The sequence below is a fragment of the Tupaia chinensis genome, unplaced genomic scaffold (genome assembly GCF_000334495.1).
Source record: "Tupaia chinensis unplaced genomic scaffold, TupChi_1.0 Scaffold141490_1, whole genome shotgun sequence".
NCBI classification, from domain to species: domain Eukaryota; kingdom Metazoa; phylum Chordata; class Mammalia; order Scandentia; family Tupaiidae; genus Tupaia; species Tupaia belangeri.
Window position 1 is genome coordinate 1,066,749 of NW_006201352.1, and position 26,030 is coordinate 1,092,778.

The 26,030-nt window shown below is 39.4% G+C and overlaps 1 protein-coding gene across 5 annotated transcripts in view; it reads right to left on the reverse strand.

The window, feature by feature from the left end:
- The window catches only part of STX18 (syntaxin 18), a 147,618-nt gene that overhangs the window by 96,203 nt on the left and 25,385 nt on the right, over positions 1-26,030 (reverse strand). Inside the window, exon 1 of one of the 5 annotated variants that reach the window (XM_027766213.1) lies at positions 20,373-20,484. The exons of 2 other annotated variants lie outside the window; for them this stretch is intronic. The gene's annotated coding sequence lies outside the window, so the exon portion shown is untranslated. Of the gene's footprint in view, positions 1-5,698; positions 5,833-20,372; positions 20,485-26,030 lie in introns of those variants that run through there. 2 more of the 5 variants (XM_027766210.1, XM_027766212.1) reach the window with 2 other exon arrangements.

The window sequence follows — 26,030 nt, forward strand, 5'->3', positions numbered from 1 at the left end:
GGAGAAGAAGGGACTGCAGTGTGGCCATTCCACTGAGGGTGTGGGGGTGATTTCTCACCTTCCCTCTCACTGTCTCTGTCTCTTGTCTCTCTGGTGAGCACGTGTGCCCTAGGGCAAAAAGCTCTAATAATAAAAAAGTCTGCATTCCCTGATGCCTACAGTCTAGTCCAGCCAGCTCCAAAATTTCCATGACTTCTTGTATCTGACTGAAATGTGAACAGTGTATTTGCTGGTGACAGTTTTTAACCAAGTCTCATACTAGGCTTATTTACAAGAGAAAGGATTTCACATTTACTTCTGATTATCTACTAAGTTACAGGGCCTACTCCATATTTTTATTTATCTCATCTAGTCACCACAACAACCCTCCTTTGTAGGCAAAAACAAACAAACAAAAAAAACGAAGCCCCAGATATAGTTGGGTTAATATTCGAACCTTGAACTCTCCGATTAAATACCCATGCTTTTTCCAGAGATCATAGGCTCTCCTCTGATGCAAAAACAAACAAAAAACAATATGCGAGTGCCATGCCTTGTGTGAAGTGCAACGCTGGGTGCTGAATGGGGCACCCGCAGGCAGCAGGCGCTGCCCACCCCACGGCACCTGCCTTACAGGGCTACGTAAAGAGCTGCACTATCCCAACTGCAGGTGCATTAGGAGCCCCACCTTTCCGTGTAGTCAGGGGAAGAAGAAATCACAGAGACTGGAAAACAGGGAGTAACCTTCGACCTTAGAAGGAGACCAGGAGAGATGTAGGCCCTATAAATGTATTTCTCCCACACTCCTCTCTCTGAGCTCCCTGATGGCCCTAAAATATAACCAGGGTTAAGACCCCGGTGGAGGTAGCACAGAAGAGTAACTGTGTGTGGACCTTGGAGTCAGGCTGCCTCGATTCAGTACAGACTTGCATTCCTGACTAGAGATTCCTTTCCTTACTCATTTCTGCCTCAGTTCCTTCATTTATAAAATGGGAAAATAATGGTACACATCCCACGGGCTATGTAAGGATGAAATGCAAAGGGCCTAGAAAAGCATTTGGTTTACAGTAAGTAATATTCAAGTATTGGAAGGCCTCAAATACACATTGAAAGGATTTCTGTGAGCCAAAGATATTAAAATGTTATCTTACAAATGATGGGGAAAAAGATGGCAGCCCTCCACTCTCCTTCCTTCCTTCCCTATCTATCTATCTATCTATTTATTTAGAAAGGTTTTTGCTACAGGGCGCGTGCGCTCACCAGAAAGACAGAGAGAGAGACACGGAAAGAAATCACCCCCAAGGGGGGATGGCCACGCCGCAATCCCTTCTCCTGTTGGGATCTTGGGCATGCACGCACACGCGCCCTGCGTGAGTTTAAGCCACTGTGTCTGGGACTCAAACCATGGTTGACTACATGGGAGTCCAACAACATAGCCATTAGCCAACTGCTGGTCCCTCTTTCATATTTAAATGCTATGATTAAATGCAAAAAAGAAAAGAGAGACCTTACATTTGTCTATCTTTAGCCCTTGCTCTAACCTCAAATTTTTAAATAGAAAATGATATCATTCGTTTTATTTTTCAATTACCAAAAGGCACATGTGCTCACAAGAGAAACAAAGAGACAGAAAAAGAGAGGGAGAAGGCCCCTCCTAATGAGGTATGGTCCTGCTGCAATCCCATCTCCTCCATTTCTCCATCCAGTTGAGATCTGGGGCATGCACACACACATAGACACATGCACACACACAGACATGGACACACACATGCATACACAGACACACACACAGGATGCACTCACAAGCACACATACACACATACACATACACACAACGGCCTGTTTGTCAAGCCACTGGGGCCAGGATTCAAACCATAGTTTGTCATGTGGGATTTAGTTCTCTTAACCACTAGGCTGTGGGGATGGCTCATAAAATCCACTTTTAAGGTAAACTGATTTTGTTGAGTGGATGAACAGCCTGAAACAGGTAAAGGTTTTGTGAAATAAATAAGGAAGTCCTTATAGCACCCGGTTTAAAGAAATGGTACAAGTTAAATGCTTGTGAGAGTTCCAAATAGAACAACAGAGCACAGTGGTACTATCTGTCCACATTCACACTACGGACTCTGAAAGTTACCCATGTCTAAAACACTGGAGAAGTAAATGAGAACATGTATGATTTATCATATTGTGTGAATTTTTTCTCCTGAGGTTGAATTACATTTCTTCAAATAATATATAGATAGGCTTCTTTGTTATATACATTTCCAAAACCAAATGTCTCTTTTCTTCATTTAGTCTCTATATTTCCAAAGGAAAGTTAAAGCAAATAATATAAAAATCCTGTTTAAAAATGAAAAACACGAAGTGGCAGGAAGACGCACCTGTGGCCACCATTCAGTGAGACGAACACAGATTTAAATGGCTTCCCCAGGGTGAGGTATGTAAGGAGAAGCTGCATACGAGCAAATGGAATCAGTGTCCAGAACGCGCTGTGGCCTCTCCAGTCCTGACCATCCCCATCTCCAGGCTCGGGAGAGGGCCTAGGCTACCACGCCCGGGTTAGAGGGCTGTCAACTGAGGAGAAGACACTGCTCAGGCTAAGGCCCTTCGATGGCTGCCTCCCACTGAGCCCTCCGGCCGTCAAGTTCTGGATTCCACACCTCACAGGCTCCTGCGTTCAACCCCTTCGGCTCACCCCATGTACCTCGCCCCTAGACTCCCTACTGCGTACCCTTGGCAGTCTCTCCCCCTTCATCCAATGTCCACACCCCCATACTACTCACCAAGCCTGTCCAATACTATGACAGGAAGGAAAAGCCAAGGTCTGGGATCTTGGTACAATTTTTAAATCAGTAATTTTGCCATGCCAATCTCGAGCCTCATTCATGACACTGCCCTATCTGACTGTGTTGCATCATGGGTTTGGGAAAAAAAAAAAAAAAAACAACTACCACCAGTCGTGTTACACACTGGTGTCACACGGGAGACTAACATTTTGTAAGCCTTAGCACGCAGGACACAAGAGAGAACGAACGCTCGAAATACTGCGCTAGATGAAGTGTGTGGGAAGCAGCGACTCACATGCCCTTTTCGAGGAGGTAAGGAAAGATCCTGTGCACTGCCAGCACAAACCAGCCTGTATCTGAGGACTTAACCAGAGTGCCTAGACAATGCCTAGACTGGCTTAATGAATTCCACAAATCAGCATTTCCACCAGAGCAGTTCCTGAGACGAAGGCTCAGAATGTAGGCCCTAGACTGACATGAGTATGCTCACAGACACACAGAGGACACTCAGACTCTCCGCAGGCTCCAGAGAAAACGAAGCTCTGAGACGCGATGACCCCGCCATCCCAGAGTCTGAATAAGAACGCTTCCTTGGGAGCTCAGGATAGCTTCACCTCCCATTTACTCCCATGGGCTCCAGCTCACTGGGTAACACACCAACAAGAAGCACAGAGCTCCCGTGTTGGCTTATGGTGCGACATCAGCAGAGGAAAGGCAGGGACATAACGTCACTGTTCAACTCCATCGGCATTGACTGACCAGGCCATGGGACAGCTACTCTGTTATTCTGTCATCAGTACCCAAAACACCAATGCGCAGGTAAACATCTAGCTACTCATTCACCGGCACTCTGTAACACCATGCACCAGGTAGGTTTATACTGTCGTAGATATGAAACCACTTCCTTCTCATTAATGACCTTACTCTTTACACAGGGGGAAAGTCCTTATCCCTACTTTATGCACAAGGAAACTGAGGCTTAAAAAGGTTAAGAGCTGTGCCCGACGACGGTACTCAGCTAGGGGACAGCAGAACGATCAGGCCCCTGTTAATCCGGTCCCAGTATCTCTGCCCTGACTACTGTTCACAGTGCCTATCATGCGATCACTGTCCAGAACACACCGTAAGATCAGCCAGTAAAAATGTGCTCAGTGCTCCTCAGAATCACCCTGTTATGTCTTGAGATTTATCAACTACACCTAGAATAAAAGTGTCTTGTTCCCGTGGAGCTAAATTAACATCAACGGTATCATCATCAGTCACAGGGATTACTATTAATAATTGTGATTGCTAGTAATAATTACTCTAAGTGGCCAGATGTTATCTTTCTCTACCTACTAAAAAAGTTACTAAGACAACCTGAGTCTTATTCCTCTTTTCTAGAAATGGGTAATTCTTTTTTTTTTAACTATAGTGTGTTTTTGGTTGTCTTTTTAAAAATTATTTTATTTATTATTTATTTTGATTTGACCAGAGAATGAGAGAGACAGAGGGGGAGAGTGAGAAAGCAAGCCGCCAGGTCCAGGACTTGAACCACTGTCAGCCATGTGGGAGTCCAGTGCCCTTTACCACCATGCCACCTGCAGACCCCAGGGATAATTCTTTGCAAAGAACCTCACTGTACACAACTTTTCATCAAAAATTTACAACTCATTTGTAGATATCTTCCCTAAATTTGGAAGTATTTAATTTTTAGAATAATTTTTCTCTTGAGGGAAGTATTCCCAACAAAAAGCAGTGATTCTTTTTCTTTCACATAGAACTGAATAAGACCAATAATGATAACCTCCAAATAATGACAGCACTACTGCCAATATAACTGAAAAGCCTTCTAGACTTGCTGTACTTAAAAATATTTACTCTAACTGGGTTTTTCTGCTTTGATTTTTAATCTTATATCTTCAATTCTCAGCAAAATGACTGGTACATATAGGTATTCCATAAATACTTATTGAAAAAATAAATAAAAGTAAAGCACATTTGTTCAGACTATTTATTAGCACTGTTCAGATCCCAACTCAGACTCCATAATCTCTCCAAGGCTGTTTCTTAATATTAATTTACTAGTATAGAACTTTAGTCCAAAATCAAAAAACGAATAAACAAACAACCATCAGTATATCACACAGACAATGAGAACTTTTAAGAAGTATAATAAAAACACCTTCATTCCTATAGACGTGAGTACTCTAAAATACTAGGTAAACAGCAAAACAGTTTAAGTTTTAAGAAAAAGACCTAGATTTTCCTATTAGATAAAAAAAGGGGAAGAGAGAAAGAAAGAGAAGGATATAGCCAATCAAAGAAGCTAACACTAGAAAGACTATGGAATTTCCTTTTCTGATGGCATTTGTGAACAATTAAGGCCACCTATGTCATAGAGTTTAGGGTTCTTTTGGCAAGAAGACAGAAAGTTTACCTAGATATCATATTCCAGCTTCAGAATTTCTTTGCTATAGTATATAAAACAAAATATCTGACTAGACCAAGAAGACAAATGAAGATGTAAAAGGTGCCACTTCTTACCAGGGGAATAATAATCTAAGACTGTCAACAATTTACATAAGACAAACATTTCAATGTATCACGTCTCTAACAAACTTTCCTTTAAAGATCTTTTCTTTTAAATTAAAAACAGTAGCTTTATTAATGCACAACTCATTTCAAATTTGAAACACAACTCTCAGTCATACCTAGTGGAATGGAAAGCCATAATTGTAATGTGGAATGAGACCAACTGAAATCAATATACGAAATTTGAAGTAAGTAAATACTTTTCTCCCCCAGGGGGTAGTATAAAACGTATGAAATTACAGTAGTAAGAAGTTATTAATTTGAAATTATAAAGTGGAATTGAGGACTTCAAAATATTCATAGATTTATCAAAGAATTCTGGAGAAAAAAAAATACCCTACTCTGGGGAAGCTTACCTTTAGAAGAACAGTATTTAATTTGCACAGCTGCTTGACGGCGCTGGACTGCAAAGAAACAGCAATTGAGAGCCCACCAAGCCCACCCCTGACTAAAGCTGCACTCTCAGGCTCACAGATATTCGATGGCTGGCCTCTACAGAAACATTCACGATTTAATAGCTAGCCCACCTTAATTATTAACTGAACCAGGTGAGAACGGAACTGTGCCAAAGGACACTCTGTCAAGCAGATTTATGAAAATGTTGACCATCGCTAGTAGCAGAATGTTACCTTCGAGCAATTCCCTAGCAAGCATTCTAAAATGTTTGCCAAATCAAAGAATAAAGAAACATTCACTCAATCGGGGGAAATGACTTTTCGAATTTATTTTTTTCCAGATAAAATGACTGCTAATGAAAATAGTTACTTGTGCATCTCACCCACTGTCCATGGTCCAGATGGATCACTGACCCCCACCAGTGGCTCCATACCATGAGGGTGGAAGAGGGGCAGCTGTGTGTGAATACGTGAACACGGGGATCAGGGACTAAGTATCTATGATAATTTTCTCAATGGGGTCTTATTAGGTTGTCAGGAAAGTCATGATGTGTTTTTCTGGTTGTTTATGCAAAAATGCATCTTGACTTTTCCAATGACCCAACAGAGTCTTCTATCACTTTGCATTATGAAAAAATTTACCTCTTCAATTCATTTAAATTTTGTTCTCATGATCTTTTTTTGCTTACAGTTTTTTAAGAATGCAAATATAAAGAAAATAAAATTAACTTACAACAATATCACCTAGAAACAAATTATTTTATCACTGTGATATATAATTACCCATTTTATGCATGTTGGGTCTTTATGTAACTGAAACCATATTATACATACAATTCTATCATATATTCCATCTATTTTACTTAACACCATAATGAATATTCCCAATATAATAAAAAATTCGTCTAAAAAAACCTTTAATGGCTACATAACATTTCACTGTTTAAATTTGCTGTAATTTAACTATTTTTCTTTATTGGACAACTAGGTTGTTTTTCTGGTTTATCACAAGGACAAATTATGCTGTAATGAACATGTTTTTGCTAAACCCTATCAGAGTATTTTTTAAGCTAAACCTTTGTCTGATGTTGCAATTCCTTGAGAAAGCCTTGAAAGAGGAACAATGAAATTAAAAGCTGGAGAAATGTTTAACTTGACACATGCTGCCAATTGCCTTGGTCCTGTTAGCCTCACCACACGCGAGCCAGTCCTAGGCACACCAGCCACACTCCAGGCAGAAGGCTGCCCGCAGGTCCTCCCTCCTCTGCTTGTTAAGAATGGCTACATTTTAAAATAGCAAAGGACAGGATTATCCTAGCATACTAAATATAACACCTTTCACTTCAAGTTTGTGATCCTTTTCTCTATAAGGGATAAAAATAAGAGTCAGTTTCCTCATCTGGAAAACGAGGGGAGTCAGGCTAAATGACCTCTCAGGCTGTTTTGAGTTCTAATATTTTATGGTCCTTATCTTTCCTTGTGGAGACACTGTGTATTTGGTTCACAGGATACTGACAGAGAATAAAATGTGACCCATTCACTTAGAACCACTCAGCTGTTATTCAATCTTATTTCTCTGGGAGCGGATCATGAATAACTCCAATTGGAAATACTTAAATACAATTGCCATAATGCTTTATAAAGAGAAAAGTAACATTTATTTCTGGTATTTAAATATCTAACCTAGTTTTTGATTCTCAATTCAGGTTCCATAAAACTAGATGCCACAGCTGGAAATTCTGATTCAAAATTATGACTTCACAGAAAACCAGATGCTATAGTGAAGATAACGTTTCCTGGAGAAGTGTAGCATTTTAAAAGGCAATCGAAAATCTGCATTCGATTTTCTAGAGAAAAACAGAAACCTCCAGGATACTACCAAGCATAAGAATTGCACATCGACAGAAAAATGAAGCTGCCAATCCACAGTTAACATTTCTTAAGAGCAGCATAACATCCTTATTAGATGAATGTACGAAGACCTCTAGGAGGTGTAATATACCTAAAAGTATCTGCTCAAAAACACTACAGGCAAAGAGAGAAAACAAATAACCACTCTATTTTTTTCTAAATTTTGGAAAATTACATTTTTATAAAAAGTACCAAAAATATCCTAAGATCATTTTAGCAGAAAATTTGGGAACCTGGTTACTAGAAAAATGGTAAAGTTACTTAAATCAATGTAATTAGGAAAACCGAGGGGAAAACTGGGGAAAGTACATTAGTATTAGGTTAACAAGAAGCTACTCAGTAAAAATAAATAAATAAACAAAACCACTTTACTTGTAAAAGAATACTTTTTGTTCTTGAACATGAACCTCATAGAATAAAACCCTATTTAGGAATAAAAATGGTTTCCCTTTTCTATCTTTTCAAAGGAAACTGAAAGGCACACAGATTTGAGAAGGCACACACTTTATTTGAGAAGTTTTCTCCTACATTCAATATGAATGAAAAAAAAAAGGTATTGAGTTCTTCAGTTGAGGAAACTGTACTTGGGAAAAACAAACAAACAGCACACCTGTTTGCCCAGATGTAGCTCTAAGCAGCAATTCACGGAGGGGTGGGCATCCCTGGAAGGAGAGCTGAACTGCTCAGGTGTTCTTGGCACACCAAGTTTAAGGGGAAGGATGCCTAGCTCTCCAGCTTCCATCTAGCCTCGCAGATGAGCTTGAGAATCTGCTAAGACCCACGTCGCACTGCTTTTACCTTCCCACATAGCTGACATAAGCCCCTTCTCCCACTGCAGAGAAGACAGAGCTGTCTCCAGGCATGATTCTTATTAGGTTGCACCGTCCAGAGTATAAAAACTTCCAACAAAGGGACACTCAGAAATCCCGGGGAAGCTGAGAAAGTGAATGACTCTAATGACTGGGCAACAAATCCTTTCCCAGGCGCAAGGGCTCACATTTTTTTCGATTCAGTAAAATTAATGGAGCATCTAACTGAGTCGTTATCTGATCATTTTTTAAATGCTGATAAAGTTTTGGCATTTAACTCACAAAGTTCCAAGAACTGAGAGGAGTGGCAGTGCTATAACAAAACTTCCATTCTCATCTACTGATTAATGGAAATAAGGTTTCTTAGCTTTTATGTCAATAAATGAAAACCAAGAATGACTAGATATTGAAACCTGTCACATTCTAGGAAAAAGTAATATTCATCCACTTATACACAACCAGTTAGGAAAAAAAAAAAAAACCTACCATCCTCTTGAGAGACTTTTCCAATAAAAGAATGTTTTTTTTTTAATTTTAATCCATGTACACTAATAATAACTGCAAAGGTAACTCAACATAGAATACTTAGACCCTTTTGGACATCACCGGAAAAATATTTTTTAATTTAATTTCAGGGCTGGCGCTATAACTAGTGGTTAAGGGAACTGGATCCTACATGGCCAGCCAGATCTAAGTGCATGCATGCCCCAAATCCTGACAGGACGGAGAAATGAAGACGGGATTGCAGCAGGATCATGCCCTTTTAGGGATGCTTTCTCTCTCTCCCTCTTTCTCTGGCAAGTGCATGCAACCTTTGGCAATTAAAATAAACATATTTCAATTCATGTATCTATTTTTATTGCACAGAAGTACTACAGAATGATTCACAAAAGATTTCCAAGCATAGGGACCAACAGGTGGTATGGTGGTAAAGGTGGCTAGATCCCACATAGCCAATTCCCTGGTTTGAGTCCCAGACCCAGTGGCTCAAAAAACACACTGGGTATGTGTACACGCATGCCCAAAACACAGAGAGGAGAAAGGATTATGGAATGACCACCCCTGCCCCCCAGGGGGTGATTCCTCACTTTCTCTCTCTTCCTGTCAAGCACCTTTTGCCCTCTGGCAAAAAATCTGAAAAAAAAAAAAAAATTCCAAGCATAAAATGACAGATAGTATATTATATGGGGGAGTAAAATAGAAAGATGAATTTAAAGAGAAGAAGAAAGGTTGTAAAACTTAGGAAAGCACAAAATTTTTTTCAGGGACTTTTTTCAACTAATGATAATGAAGATCAAATATGTTACTCAGATTCCATGGGGTATATTTAAAAGAGTAACAAAAAGTTTCACTTTAAATTGTCAAGTTTTATAGTATACTAAGAATTATATGCTTTGCAACTCTGTAAACGTATGATGAAAAATTATGTCAGCTTAAAAAATATATATATATATATATATGATGTTGCCTAGTTATTCAAAAACTCTTTTAAGGGATACATGAACAAAAATGTTTAAAGGTCAGTGGCTTTCAACCTGATGGGGAGAAACCACGAAAAATACATGTACAAATAATTCATGTTCTATGAAGCAAAAACACGGGGAACCTATGAGAACATAAAATAGAGGTGCCCACCAAGTCTAACGGGAGGGGTCAGAGAGTTTCCATGTTTCAGAGAATAAACCTCAAGTGGGTAAGAACTATGTCTGTCTTGTTCACTCTTACATTCCCAGAGTCCAGAAGAAATGAAAGTGGTGTTTCAGCTAAAAAAATAAATTTAGAAAAGGAGTTGGCACAGCAAAGAGATTAAGGGTGGAAATATTTCGGGCTGAGGGAACAGCATATATAAAGGCAATGAAGTAGAAAACATGAAATGTTCAAAAGCTAGATGACCAGCAGATCATGTAACTGTTATGACGCTGGACTCATACATGGTCGACCTCAGTTCAAGTCCTGAACTCAGCAGCTTAAAACTCACGCCGGGCACGTGTGTGTGCATGCCCAAGATTCCAAGGGGAGAATGGAGGAGAAGGGATTACTAAATGGTCATCCTCCTGGGGGGGGGATTTCTCACTTTCTGTCTCTCCAGTGAGAGAAATATATATATATATGAATATATACATATATATATATTCATATATATATATAATTGCATAGAAGTACAACAGAATGCACACTATAGCAAAAATCTCTCTCTCTAAAAAAAAAAAGCCATGCTAGAGATTCATTTATTTTTTTTCTAAAAACATAACTAGAAAGAATTGACTTAATCGAGTTTACTTTTTTTTTTAAGACAATGTCTGTATTTATTAATTTGTGTTTGTTTATTTCCTCCATGAGAGCATGACAGGCACTTCCCATGGGGTGGCCATACTGCAAATCTACTCCCAGGCGCAGCCAGCATGAACCACAAGCATGCGTGTATACGCTCAGCATGTGTACAGGGAGGCCTTGAGATGTGAACCAGGGACCTTCCCATGTGGGCTTAGCACCATGGAGGGTCATATTATTACTGACTACTAGCTGGCTTATATACCCATTAAAATAGATCAAATAAAAATTTTGGCAATACCAAGGGCCAGTAAAGATGTATAGCAACTAGGGAACCAGCAGTTAGCGTAATGGCTATGTCGCTGGACTCCCACGCAGTCGACCGCGGTTTGCATCCTGGACCTGGTGGCTTAAAACTCATGCTGGGCATGTGTGCGTGCCCAAGATCCCGAGAGGAGAATAGAGGAGAAGGGATTGCGGTGTGACCATCCCTCCTGGGGGATGATTTCTCGCTTTCTGTCTCTATGTCTCTCGGTCTGGCGAGCGCACGAGCCCTATAGCAAAAACCTCTCCAAAAAAAAAAAAAAGATGTATAGCAATTATTGGGTTGTCAGGAAAGTCATGGCTGATTTTTGCATAGAAGGATATGTCATGATTTTTCTGACAACCCAACAGAACTTTCCTGTGTTGCTGGTGGGAATACGAAACAGTATAGCCAGTTTAGAAAACAAGGAAGCAGTTCTTTCTTTTTTAAATATGGCCTTATTGAGATCTAGTTCACACAGCACAGAGTATACCCATGTAAGTGTACAATTCCACGGTTCTTAATATATTCACAATTTGTACAATCATTCTCCCAATCTATTTTAGAACATTTCCATCACCCTAAAAACCGCCTGTCCAGAATTATTTCCCATATCCTCTAAACCACCCAGCACTAAGCAACTAATCCATGATACTTTCTGACTCTACAGTTTTGCCCACTCTGAACATTTTTATGTAACTGGAATCACATAGCAAGGGGCCCTTTGCAAAGGCTTTCTTTGACTTAGCATGTTTTCAAGGTTTATCTCTGTTATAGCAGGTAATCAGAACTTCATTTCTTTTTTTCACAAGATAATGCTCCATTGTATGTATACACATTTTATGTATCCATTCATCATAGCCAGTGGGCACTGGGATTATTTTCACTATTTGATTGTATAAACACTGTTGTGAACATGTGTATACAGGCAATTTCTTTTAACATTAAATACAAACTTACCTTATGACCTAACAAACTCAGTAATGGGTTTTTTTAAAAGAATTATTTTATTGAACTTTATTTATTTAATTTATTTATTTTAATTTGACCAGAGAGAGAGAGAAAGCAAGCCACCAGGTCCAGGAATTGAACTGTGGTTGGCTATGTGGGAGTCCAGCGTCCTTAACCACCATACTACTTACTGGCCCCAGTAATGGGTTTTTGAACTAGAGAAATGAAAATGTCTGCTCACACAACAACCCATAAACAAATATTCACAGCAGTTCTTTTCATCACTCCAAAAAATTGGACACAACCCAAATGTCCTTTAACAGGTGATGGACAACTACGGTCCTCTCTATAATGAAGTACTACTCAGTAATAAGGAAGGAGGGACATACTGATATACACACATGCTGAATGAACAGCAAAGGCATTGTACTGACTAAAAGAAGTTTCAGAGGGTTACATACTACATGATTCCATTCATATGATGTCCCTGAAAAAAACAAATAGAGCAAAGGAAAACAGTTTGCGGGGCTTGGGGAGCAGGCAGGGCTACAAAAGGAAGGCACTAGGGCGTTTGGGGTGGTGGTGATAAAAATGTTTGGTATCCTAATTCTAGGTGGTTATATAAAACACACAGATTCAAAATGTCAAAATGCATAGAACAGTATCAGCAAAAAAGTTCCATCTTATTGCATGTCAATTTTAAAATGTAAACTTAAATTAAAGGCCAGTCCTGTGGCCTAGTGGTTAAGGTAGCCAAATCCCACATGGCCAACATCCCAGTTTACATCCCAGCCCTAGCAGCTTGAAAAACAGACCAGGGGAGTGTGTGTGTGTGTGTGTGTGTGTGTGTGTGTGTGTCCCAAACCCTCACAGGAGAGAAGAGACTAGATGTGGCCATGCCCTACTGGGGGGTGCTTGCTCCTTCTCTCTCTCTCTTCATCTCCCTATTTCTCTCTGGTGAGCGTATGTGTCCTCTGGCTGATAAACAACAACAAAATTAAATTAAATGAAAGAAAGAAGTAAACTAGAAAGATACACAATGTGTCTCCCAGAACTTGACATTCCGGTTTGGAAAGTAAGCATCCTCTATTTACTGCATGTTCACCATTTTTCAGTCACTAGGCCAGAGACAATCTCAGAACAAATGACTCTGGACACCCTAACACAAAAGTAAAAGCATTCTGAGTTCAAGTATAGGGTGGCTTTTTGTTTGGTTTTGGTTTTGGTTGTTTTAGTTTTGCTATAGGGGATGTGTGCTCACCAGAGAGCGAGCAACAGAGAGAGAAAAAGCCAAAAAATCACTCCCCAGGGAGAATGGCCATGCTGCAATCCCTTCTCCAGTCTCCTTGTGATTTGGGGCACTCATGCACAGCTACCCAGCATGATTTTCAAGATACTAGGTCTGGGACTCAAACCACACAGCCAGCCATGTGGGATCCAGCACTTTAACCTCTACACCATCTCGCTCCTCCATGGTGATTTTTTAATTTAAATACTAGCTAGCCTGCCATCACTGCTCAAGAAGATATTAATCACCATTAAAAAACTGAATCACAGCTGACACCCTCCTGGTGCACAAGACCCAGAAGTGCTCATGTGGGGACCAGGAGGTGGCATGGTAGTTAAGGTGCTAGACTCCCAAATGGCCAACCACAGTTCAAGTTCTGGACACACAGCTTGAAACTTGAGCTGGGCATGTGTGCATGTGTCCCCAAGATTCTGAGAGGAGAATGGAGAAGAATGGAATGCGGTGTGGCCATCTCCTTTAGGGAGTAATTTCTCACTTTCTGTCTCTTTGTCTCTCTGGTGAGCGCACACACCTTATAGCAAAAATGTCTCTAAAAAAAAAGGGACCCATATGAAAAACAGCTATTTTTTAGAATGTTTTACCTCAGGTATCTTTAGTATATCATGCAGGTCTTGTGGGATCCCCGATTCATGCTTCTCTGGAATATAACAGCCTGTCTCTTTGTCCTGCCCCTTGCTGTTGCCCATTCATGTTACATGGACTATATTCTACTTTAGATCACCTGAAACATAACTTCTAGATTGGGTGAAAAGCTCAGAATTTTTTATGTGTTACATTCAGAAATACAAAGAAATATCACTTTAATCATGTATACATATTTGCACATATACACACATCATATATGATTCATATATACAAATATTAAGATGCATGTGTGTGTATATATATTATTGTTAAGGAGGCCAGGAGTTATAGATCTCAAAATGATAAGGTTATTATGAAGTAAATAAAAAGAAGCTGATGTGTAACAAAAATCGAAATGAACTTGAAGTCAAAAGCCTCTGATTTTTCCCCCTTTTTAAATTTTTGTCAGAGGCATGGCCACTCACTGCAAAGGAGCAGGTAAGTGAGAAAGCACTCTCCCCAACACACACACGGAATGGAATGGTCATACTGTAATCCTTTCCCCTCCATTTTTCTCTCATTTAGGGATTTTTGAGCACACATGTATATGCACTCAGCATGTTTCTCTCTTTGCTGGGCCTGGGACTCAAATCATACAATCAGCCATGTGGGATCCAGCTACCTTAACCACCAGGCCATGGGCTGGCCCCAAAAGACCCTTTTTTTCTGCTATAGGGTGCATGGGCTCACTGGAGAGGCAGAGAAAGACAGAAAGCAAGAATTCATCCCTCAGGGTGAGGGATGGCCACGCTGCAATCCCTTCTCCTCTTGGGAGTTTGGGCATGCACACACCTGCGCCAGGCATGAGTTTTAAGCTGCTGGCTCCAGGATTCAAACCGCGGTCAACCATGTGGGAGTCCAGCAATATAACCATTACACCATCTGCTGGTCCCCAAAAGTCCCTTATTTTAATGACCGTGTCTCTACTTACAATCTAGCCAGGTTCTGAAAAATAATCATTTATAAAAATAATAAATGTTAAAAAGAACATAATAAGTGTGTTCATAAAGTATGCTGGATATTAAGGGGGAGAAAAGGCAAAAGTAGAGCAAGGTAAGAACCTAGACAGGGTGTGGAGAAAGAGGTGAGCTCTAACTGAAGCAGGGCAGTCGGGATGGCCTCCCTGGGCTGACACACATGGAGTGAAGTCAGCCAGCAGACAGCAGGCAGGCGTCTGGGGAGAAGCATGTTGACAGAGAACACCACCAACAAAGGCTAGGATGGGTGTGCCTGGCGTGTGTGACGACGTAGCAGAGATCGAGTGTCGTATGAGACATCTATGCAGAGCTGTCAGGGAGGAGACGGCTGTGTGTGTCTAAGTGCACGTCTGAGAGAGAAGTCTGAGCTGGGAGTACAAAAGTGGGAGCTGCTGGATCACAGATACTTAAAGCCATGGGGGTGGATGAAATCATCACTCAGCATTTTCTGAACATTTAGACAGTGCCTCCTAAGTGTCATCACATGCCAAGAGAGAAAGACAAAGAAATTCAGCTTCACAGAATACACTGCTGGTTTAACTCTAGTTTTAACCAGAAATCGAGATAATCTTCAACACGTTTTTTTTTTTCTTAAGTAGTTGGGCCAGTCCGTCTGATAAATGTGTCCCATATGGCTGACCATGCAGTTCAAGTCCTGGACCCAGTGGCTTGAGAAGCACGCCAGGTGTGCATGAGAGTGTGTCCCGAGCCCTAAGAGCAGGGAGAAGTGGAGAAGGCACTACAGCATGACCATCCCCCATGGGGGTGCTTTCTCGTTTTCTCTCTGTGCGCTCACAGCTAGCACGTGCGTCTTCTGACCAAAGAAAGAAAAAGATTTAAAAAGTAGTCAGAGAGTTAAAAAAATTTTCCAGGATGGCGCAATGGTTACATCGCTGGACTTACATGTGGTTCTAATCCCAGACTCAGCAGCTGAAAACTCACGCTGGATGTGTGTGAATACATGCCCAAAATCCCAAGGAGAATGGAGGAGAAAGGACGGCAGGGTGACCATCCCGCCAGGAGGTGCTTTCTCTCTTTTCCAGTCTCTGTCTCACTCTGCCTCTCCAATGAGCAGACGCACTCCACAGCAAAAATCTCTAAAAAAAAATAATAATTTTTTTTTTACATGTAAAATGTAGGTCATCTTAAACTGGTTCTTAACTTTAGTGATTACCTGCAGGCCCTACTCAATGTTTTAGATCCTTATTGTCAAATCATTCACTGACATTCTTTTCATCAATTTGTCCATCAAGATATTCATGCCATCGTTTGGGACCAGCATTTAGCATAATGGCTATGTCGCTGGACTCCCACGTAGTTGACCGCGGTTTGCATCCCGGACCCGATGGCTTAGAACTCACGCCGGGCGCATGTGCGTGCATGTCCAAGATCCCGAGAGGAGAATGGAGGAGAAGGGATTGTGGCGTGACCATCCCCCCTGGGGGGTGATTTCTCGCTTTCTGTCTCTATGTCTCTCTCTGTCTGTCTAGCGAGCGTGCACGCCCTATGGCAAAAAAAAACCTCTCCAAAAAAATAAAAGATATTCATGCCATGGTTTCAATGGCCTTGATAAAACATTGTAGGTACAAAGAACTGCCACATCTACCTTAACATGGGCTGGACCAAGTTCCTCTTTGAAACTCTAAGAATGCGTGGTCCCTTGGATTCATCTTCCAACGCACATTCATTGATTTTAATCACAGTTATTGCTAAAACTGGTGATTTTATCCTTGACATAGAAGTTGAATATAGATCTTTTAAGAAATCTTAGGGAGGAGAGCAAAATTTCGATCCAATCCTAATAGCAATTTATGAACAGGCTTTATTTTAAAAGTTTTAATGTTGGGAATATATGTTGTTTAGGTACCCAAGGGTACCTATTTGAACCTGAATGGTAGGTAAATTCACATGGTAGAATATAAGGCCAGTTATATGCTAAAAATCTTTTTGTTTTTTAAGAGAGATTTTTGCTGTAGGGCATATACACTCACCAGAGAGAGAGAGACAGAGACAGAAAGTGAGAAATCATCCCCCAGAGGGGATGGTCATACTACAATCCCTTCTCCTCCATTCTCCTCTCGAGATTTTGGGCATAGATGCACACATGCCCAACATGAGTTTCAAGCTGCTAGGCCTGGGACTCGAACCACAGTTGACTATGGGGGAGTCCAGCAGCGTAACCATTACTCCCTCTGCTGGTCCCACTACATCTTAAATATGGAACTGAAATATGGATCAATCACTAAATACTCACAATTAGTTTATGTATACTCCTAGGTTAGTTAAGGTGATCTTGAACAGAAACTAATCATGGCTTGTTTTCCAAAAAGGGGAAGCAGATATTTAAAAGGATACTGAGATAATATACAAAGGGTGGGTTAAAATTCTGGGTTATAAACCTAAGCCTTGACGTGTTGGGTCAGAGAACCCTGTTCGGGGAGAGGACAATGTGGGAGAGCTATCCTGTTTATTGCAGAATGCTTAGCAACACCCTTGGCCTCTACCAACTAGAGCTGCCTCTAGTTGTAACAACCAAAAACATCTCCAGACATTGGCAGCTATCCCCTGGAGGCAAAACTGCCTCTCACTTAAGGACCACTAGCTTGGGACCAGCAGATGGCATAATGATTACAGTTGCTGGATTCCCACATGGCTGAGCACAGTTCAAGTCCCAGACCTGGAGGCATGAAACTTACGCCAGGCATTTGTGTGTGTATATATATGTCCAAAATCCCCAGAGGAAAATGGAGAAGGGACTGTGGCATGCCCGTCCCCCTGGGGGGGGGGGTAATTTCTTGCTTTCTGTCTCTGTCTCCCTGGTGAGAGCATGAGCCCTACACAAAAAATCTTTCTTAAAAAAAATAAATAAATAAAAGACCACTAGCTTAAATGATCAAAACACAGGAAGGACAAAGATTAACAGCTGAGCTCTGAAACAACTAGAACCAGAAATTTAAGATGCCTCAGAACTCCCTTGGTTTCCAATCCAGTTTAGTTTTATTTAATTCTCTTACTGCAGCTCAGCAATGGGAACTGCCACCAATGCTCCTGAATTTTGTTAAAATTAAACCTCTGGTAAAGAATGAGGCTTTCCTAATTCTAATTTCAAAATGTCCTAGGGCAGTATTCTTACTGGTCAGATTTGAGTCTGGTCCCTACCCTTGCTCTCTACCCTTAAGGGTGGAAAATATCTTATGGGAAGACAACTACTTCTGCTAAAGCCATCTGGATGAAGTCAGAGGCAGGGTCAGCTCCCCCAGGGATGAAGGTGCTATTCTAACAGAGAGCGGATTGGAGGCAGAGTGATAGGAATCTACCACAACCACCTAACATTGATCAATAAGCACAACAGAGAGCAAATGGGCCAGACATTAAACGTTCTTCATAACATTCAACGAAATTTGCTGTTCTACATTTGTAGCATATTTGTGACTTGGCATTCTGGACAACATATGAGTCCACTGAGAGACTACTATTAAGTTTTTAGTAAGTGCACAAACAGAGTACATATGCTTAGAGGTTTTTTCACTGATTAATTTCTGGATGTCACATTTAAGTAATCCACAGATGAAATTTGGGAATATTATTACTACCATATATTGCTCACAGTAAGACATGACCAAAAAACTGACAGCTGGTACGTTTTGTGGGCTACTAACAAAATACACTTTTAACATGTGACTCTGCCTCAGTCAACCGAATACCATAATTGAATGACCACTGCCCAATTTGAGGGCTAACAGAAAACCAAGTGTTTGCCTTGAAACTTTCCAACAGGGTTCAGGAGTAGAATCCAGGAATATGGTAATATACATATCAAACAGGCATGAGAGCATCCAACTTAGAATTTAAAGAAGGAAGCAGTCTGAATTAAAACAGTTTAAGGCTTCCCAAAGACTATGAGAAGATAGCAGACAGGAAATCTGTTCCTGAGTCTCTCATTAGCAAATCCCAAAATTACGTTCTATATTAATAAAACAAGCCCTTTTACTTTGAGAGTGGAGGTCAGAGAGTGTTTGGTATCCAGGGCTCTGACCCAGACACCACGTCTCAGTGTGGCCATGGACAAGCCAGAGCTCACCATCGGCTTCTCATTCATCGGCGATCTCCCAGCATAAGTCTACCCACCTGGTTACAGCCCTGTCCCAGTGGCAGCACCCCGGATTAGGCCAAGCGCTAATCATAAGCAAAGGACGGGGACATGGGGGGCTGTGACCTGCAGTCACCTCCATCTGCTTGGAAGAAGTTGAGGGTCCAATGATCATGGCCTTCATTACCCTTGGATCTTGCCATGGTATAGTTGGTTGTAGGGGCCACATTCCCCAGTGAGCAATACACAGGAAGCAGAAATATTTTCAAAGTCCACAAGTGGATTACTTAAACGTGGCATACTGAAAAGCTCTAAAATGCCAAAGTTAGTAAAAACCACATTCCTACGTTCTAGACAGACATCTAACAAAAAAGAATAACCAAAAAAATCCTTACTCCTCTGCTAAGTAAAAAGTACGCGCAAGCACCCACATCTTCAAAGCAAAGCCAGAGGTCTGGAATATTACCTTGCTAATGCAATTAATAACTTGCCAGTTGACTATAATTATACAACCATAAACTTCTGTTTTATTTTTCTTATAAAAGATTGCTTTTATATTAAAACATGTGTTAAGGTTTTTGCCATAGGCACATGCACTCACAGCACAAAGACAATGAGAAGGAAAGTAAGAAATCATCTCCAAGGGGGAATGGCCACACAGCAATCCTTTCTCCTCCATTCTCCTCCTGGGATTTTGGACACGTACACATACACACGCCTAGCATGATTTTCAAGCCACCAGGGCCAGGACTGGAATCACAGTAGGCCATGTGGAAGTCCAGCACCTTAACACCATGCCTCCTCCTGGCCCCAAATACTGCTTTTATAAACAACCTGATTTCTTTCCATTTCACCCTGAGGGTAAAAGTGTAATAAAAATATTGAGAACCTCAGGAACAGAGGCATGTAAATACCTGAGGTCACAGGGAGGGAGAACTCTGAGACTCCACCCTCCAACACAAGAATAATCCTGCCTAAAAGACACAGGACAATAAATCCCACACTTCGGGATTCACTATAGCAGGACCTGTAACCTGTATGTTACGACTTCACTGGATCAAATAGCACTTTCAAAGTAGTAAGTGTTTACTGGCAAAGCTTCTCTGTGAATCAGGAAGACATGTAGCTACGGGTACCAGAGAAATGCAGATGGAGAAAGCAGTTGTATAAATCGTAAATTAAGCAATCAGTTTGTCAAACACAGTAATAGAATGTGCAGCTTCAATGGAAAACACAGACTTCATGAATAAAATTCATTCTATTACTGTTCTCATTTTTCAAAATTTAGAGTTAGAAATAAAAAATGAAGTTTTGTTTTTTAGTCATCTGGTTATAACCAGGAAGGTTAAGTGTTATTAGATGTGGTTTCCACTAACTTTTAACTCTTACCTTTTCGTACTAAGAACCCGGAGTGAATGGTCCACTTTGTCCCTATTCAGTCAACAAGAAGCCAGTACCTGTCACTGCTGGGCACTGTGCTGGATGCTGGAAGTGGGTGAACCTAACACCCATCCATCGTTTGTTCTGAAGGAACTCACAGTGCAGCAGGGGTGGCAAGAGCACGTTCATCAGTTACAATCAAATCAAGATCACTGAAGGAGGTACCTACTTCTCAGGCAATGCAAGTAGGACCTCGCAGGGAGCTACAGTCTGTGAGACAGGATGAAGAACCAAGAACACTTTGTATGGCTCAGAGGATGAATGAGGGCAGATCCAAAGGCTCTCTCAAGTTCTAGTTAGGAAGATTAATCTTTTTCCTTCTCTGTGAAGATCCTGAGAAGCACCGAACAGAGGCTAATTATAACAATAGTTCCATATGGGAACCAGCAGTTAAAAAAAAACAATAGTTCCATAAAATATGAGGACAGGAAGGAGGTTAAAAAAAAAATCATAATGTCCAAGTGTTCTTGAGCAAATGTCACGTGGAAGTATTCAACACAAGATTCTTAGAGTCCTCTTGAAATTTTATTTTCCCCAATAGTTTTCAGAAAGTACATTCATGCAACCAAATAAAAACTGCTTCTCTCTCCAATGACAGTGTCCTTAACATTTTCACAGGATGGTGAGACCTAAATGAAAACAATTTGAAAAACAATATAACATACTTGGAATGGTTCTAAAGTTTCTAGAAAAACTCAGGGTCTAATGTGCAATGATTAGTTCCAATAAATACCTGAAAACATTTGTTTCTAATGTTAGCTGGAATGTGAATAACTGTGAATACTAAACAAAGGAAAAAAAAGAACTTTAACTATTAACATTGTGAAATAATGGTCATCTTTTCTTTGTTTTGTGTTTAAAGAAACAGATAAAAAAACTTGATTGCAAAAGTTCCTAGATAAACTTTAAATATTTTGAACTGGCCATGGCAACTCACAGTAATTCTCACTCAGATTCATCAGGTCATAAACTGACTTGATTAAGGGAAATGGTTTCAAATGGATTTTGAATACTACATATTGCATCTTGTAAAGGATACCAGTCCAATTGGCAAATGCAATAAAAATATGTAAAGAGAAAACACTGTAATACATATTTGATAAAAGAAAGACATGTTTTAGCAGTGTACACATATCTTTAAAACATTTCATTAAGTATGCAAAGCAACTGAAAATTACCTACAGTTTTCAAAGTTTAAAAGGAAAATACATTATTTTTTCCTAGCACATAAAAAAAAGAATTATAGTCAGCAGCAACATTTTTAAGGCTACTTTAAAAAAATACTACTTGCTGGTAAAATCCCTTCCCCCACCCCATGCAGTCTTTTTTCCAGTGCAATTATTGATTTGCAGACAAAAGTATTCAGAAAGCAAACATCTGACTGTAGCATAAGCTATAGCTGATACAAAGGCTTTTGAATAAGAAAAAGGAGTAACTCAAAATCTAAGAAGGTAAAACACCAAGTAGCAAAAAAATGAATCCTTTAAAAACTATCAAACCAAACAAAAAATAAAATTAGATATAAATTCAAGTTTTAGACTGTGGTCAATTGAGGTCTAGACAAAACCCTATGTTTGTTCACTGCCTAGTCTCCAGTCTGCTCCAAGTTTGAAAAGGTAATTGAACACAGTCTATAATTACTGGATTAGACACAGATGGGCTCTGTACATTTCAGGGGGAAAAAAGCACTGTTTTGATTCATTTTATGATTGCCTGTAAGGTCAGACTTTTCAAAATGTACTTTCATCTGTTAAATGGTTTCTCGAATTCCCTGGGGTATATCTTCAATAACTGTGATGTTTTAAGCAATTTGGGCCTATCAGATCCTGTCTTTGAATGTAACTAGCTACCCATTTTCTAGTATTATAAATGTGCATGTAGGTTAATTGCTACATCTCTTACATATTTTCTGAAGTTGCACTTTTGGGGAAAAATATTGAAAAATTGTGCTTCTTTTCCAACAAGAGCTGGCTATATTGATAAAGATTCTCATTAACATTAAAAAAAAAAGGTAGCTACTTAAAAATTACTATTTAGTGTCATCCAAAGCCTAGGAAAAATATTTTCTAACTCACTCAAGTGAAAAACAGAAACAAAGCAACAGCAAACATTCTGGCCCTAAGTCATAAGCAAGACAATTTTAGATAACTTGTAACTGAATAGTTTTAAAAATGCGGCAACATATTCTTGACTAAAATCCTATGTATTTTTATTTCCTAGTAACTAGGAAATATTCTGTCTGTACTAACACAAAAAATAAAACTATTTTCTAATCCAAAAAAAAAGAAAAATCCTCAAAATAGTATTCTACATCACTTACAATAATGTCATTACATAGAGACATATTATAAATGCAATGTGGAAAATAATATCTAGTTTGGAGAATTCAGTATTTGGTGCCTTTAGTGTAGTCCCTATCCTCTTTCCAAACACCCCATACTAAAACTATGTATTCAATAGCACTATACGCAAAATTTTTAATTATAAAAATGTGTGGCATACTCAACAGTGTCAGTTAAAATGCAACTTCTTTGCTTAGTACACTTAACCATAGAAAGTGGGTCCGCTAAATTAGACTTGGTCAAAAGAGCCCCAAGTCTATCAAGTAACCCTTCAGAGAAGAACTGGGCTGGTCTGTACCAGCAAGATTCATCACACAACCTGAACCGCATTCCCACCCACTTCGTGATATTAGGCACCTGTATTTCTTTTTAAATCACCTTTCTAATTATACCTTAGTTTTCTAGTCCCGAAATTTACTTCAGTTAGCCACTCTGGGATATTGATGAAATAGAAACATCCCAACACCAGAAAAATAAAAATGCTATAGAATAAGGAATAACTCCAAAAGGTTTTTATATTTGAGGAAGTTGGATCTGTGTAGTGTTTTAATGTAAAATGGAAAGGGGAATTTATAGTTACATAAAAAATCCTAAAGTTGATATTCTTCATGAAATCATGCATGAAGGAATTATTTATACTTAGAAAAAGACTTACAGCCATGTCCAGTAAAATCTAGAAATTTTACTGACGTTCTTCACAAGATAAATAAATGTGATCTACAAGATAAATAAATGTGATCTACCTATGCCTTCTTTTGCCCCAAAATTAAGGGGTTTCTAAACCACACAGACAATCTTGTGTTTTTAAGAACACACTAATTTGAATAAAAGAAAATATTTGGCAAAGATAAATGCTTATATCACTACTAACATGAAAACAGCTATCATCATTCTTTATAAATGCTCCTATAAGCACTGTTGCAAACACAACAATCCCACAGGTACTAAAATTAGATGTTATAAATACATGTTTATGCAAAAGACTACCCAATTTTATATTTCACATAACACAGATTTCTTAATACCAGTTTGATAAATAAACATCAGATACATCCGAACAGAGTGACTGGAAGCCCAGAGGACCATGGAAACGTTGTAGAAAACTATTAGCAATTTCCGTCCTTGCCCTCCGTAGAGCCCATGCACAAAACCAAGATAGTATCAGAATAAGGCATTTGTAGAGAATACCAGGACAGAACTTTGACCTTGTTACTGTGCTATTTTATGCTTTCTTCGTAAGGTTGTGTATAAGCTGAACACAACAAGCCAACTGAAACAGAGAAACTGCCAACAGACCCAAGTTTCTTCAGGTGAATCTGTGGATTTAAATGTGAGTTGTCAAAAAATGTGCCTTCACGAAGATTATAAACATACAACGGCTCAAGAGATCCTAAGAGTGTTTTCAGAAAGATATACATGCTGTCAATTAATTCCTCCCTTCCCTCCTTCCTCCACCCTCCCGTTCTCCCTTCCTTTCTTTCTTCCTTAATTTCATTTCCAAAGTCACAGAAACTCTCTCTTAAAAGATTACAGCACAATGAATTTGTTACTTATTATTCAGCATCAACACCCAATTTAGCCTATCTCTAGCTCACAACTGTCTTCACTTAAACACACGTGTACTTTATTTTATAGCATTAATGCTCTGAATGAATTGTGAACTTAAAATCATGAAACTGACTGTAAGAAACAAAAAGGAAAGCCTGGAAAGGTTTCTTCTTAGCCTTTCTCTAAAAAGGCCTTTCCCTTTTTAAACAATTTACATGATGTTTTATGGTCCTTTTTGAAGAGAATTATAGTAAATGGCACTCCAAGTGGGTTGTGTGAACCCACAAACCACTCCTCATAAAAACTGCTATAATTTTCCAGGACAGGGACAATAAAATATCATACATAAACCAATGCTAAATCACAGTGTGACCGCAGTAACAAACACATTATTTTCAAGAAAATTAAGCATGATAAAGCTAACGAAAAAGATGACAAAAAGAAAAATCCTGACAAAGTTCTCTCAGTCTACTTAGCACACAAGCATTTATAATATTTCCTCCATGTCCTAAGTGGCTTAAAATACAGGTGCTAATCAAGTACTCAAGTTTTTATATATAGTTCATCCATTTTCAGTAAGAGATTAAGAAAACAAGTAACTTCAACTGTGGCTCAAAGAACACTTAAAGCCAAAGAACCTACCTAAAATTAGTAACATTTTGTTTCAAATCAAATGTGAGTTTTAAGGAAGGTTCTAAGGAAATTTTCAGGAGATGTATTTCCCACTTCAGACCACTAGGGACCTTTAAGGGCCTTCCATTGCCAAATCAGTCACTCAACAGAACTAGCCTACTGCAAAAACGAGAAATGTACGGCCTTGTCCCTAACAGAACAAAATTCGGTATCTGTAAGACAGCCGAGAAGACCCTAATACTCTGTATAGAAGAAACGGCATGATCAAAGGAGACTTTATTTAAAAAGACGAAAGCAGTTCAAATGGTATATATGTTTAATCAACCATGTACTCTGAGAAAACTTTCCATCTTTCCTTTCTCCTTGGTAGAATTACTAAACATTAAAAGTGAAAAAAAAAAAAATTTAAACCATGATTTTCTAACTCGGGAGTAGAAAAACTGTTTTACCACACTGTATACAGAAAAATACAGCCTCCCTGATACGATTCCCTGCAGCTGATCTCAGCAGCTTATTGCTAAGTCAGGCATAATACTGAAATTAGGATCGGAGAGCCACGCCAAAATACCTATAAAGGAATTTCATTTACAGAGAGTTATCTTATGATGCAGTAATAACGGTAAAATGAAACAGCATTTTCTATTCAATTCTGTTCATAATCACTAATTCTGACCAGAACATTTGCAACTCTCTCCTTCATAAGGAAGCAATGGAAGAAAATTGTAATAAAATCACATAAAGCCCTGCAACCAGCTAACTGATACAAAGTTTAACAGACACAGTTACCTGCCTTTCAGGTTCTTAACTTAAAATAAGTAGCTCTTTCTGGAGTAACAAATTATGCTGATCTTATATAGTAGTTTTGCACCTAGCTCAAAGTTCCCGAGTCTTTCAAATAGGGTGCTGTTAACCAGCACCTGGAATTTCTAGCAGAATATGGTCATGATTCCATTAAACCCGCTAAGACATAGTACACATAAATTTGCTCTCCTTTCATCACACAAACAAAATATAAAGTAACAAAAGTAATTCTAAAACAGTGAGTTAGGGAATAAAAGTTGAAGACTTGAAATGTACACTCATC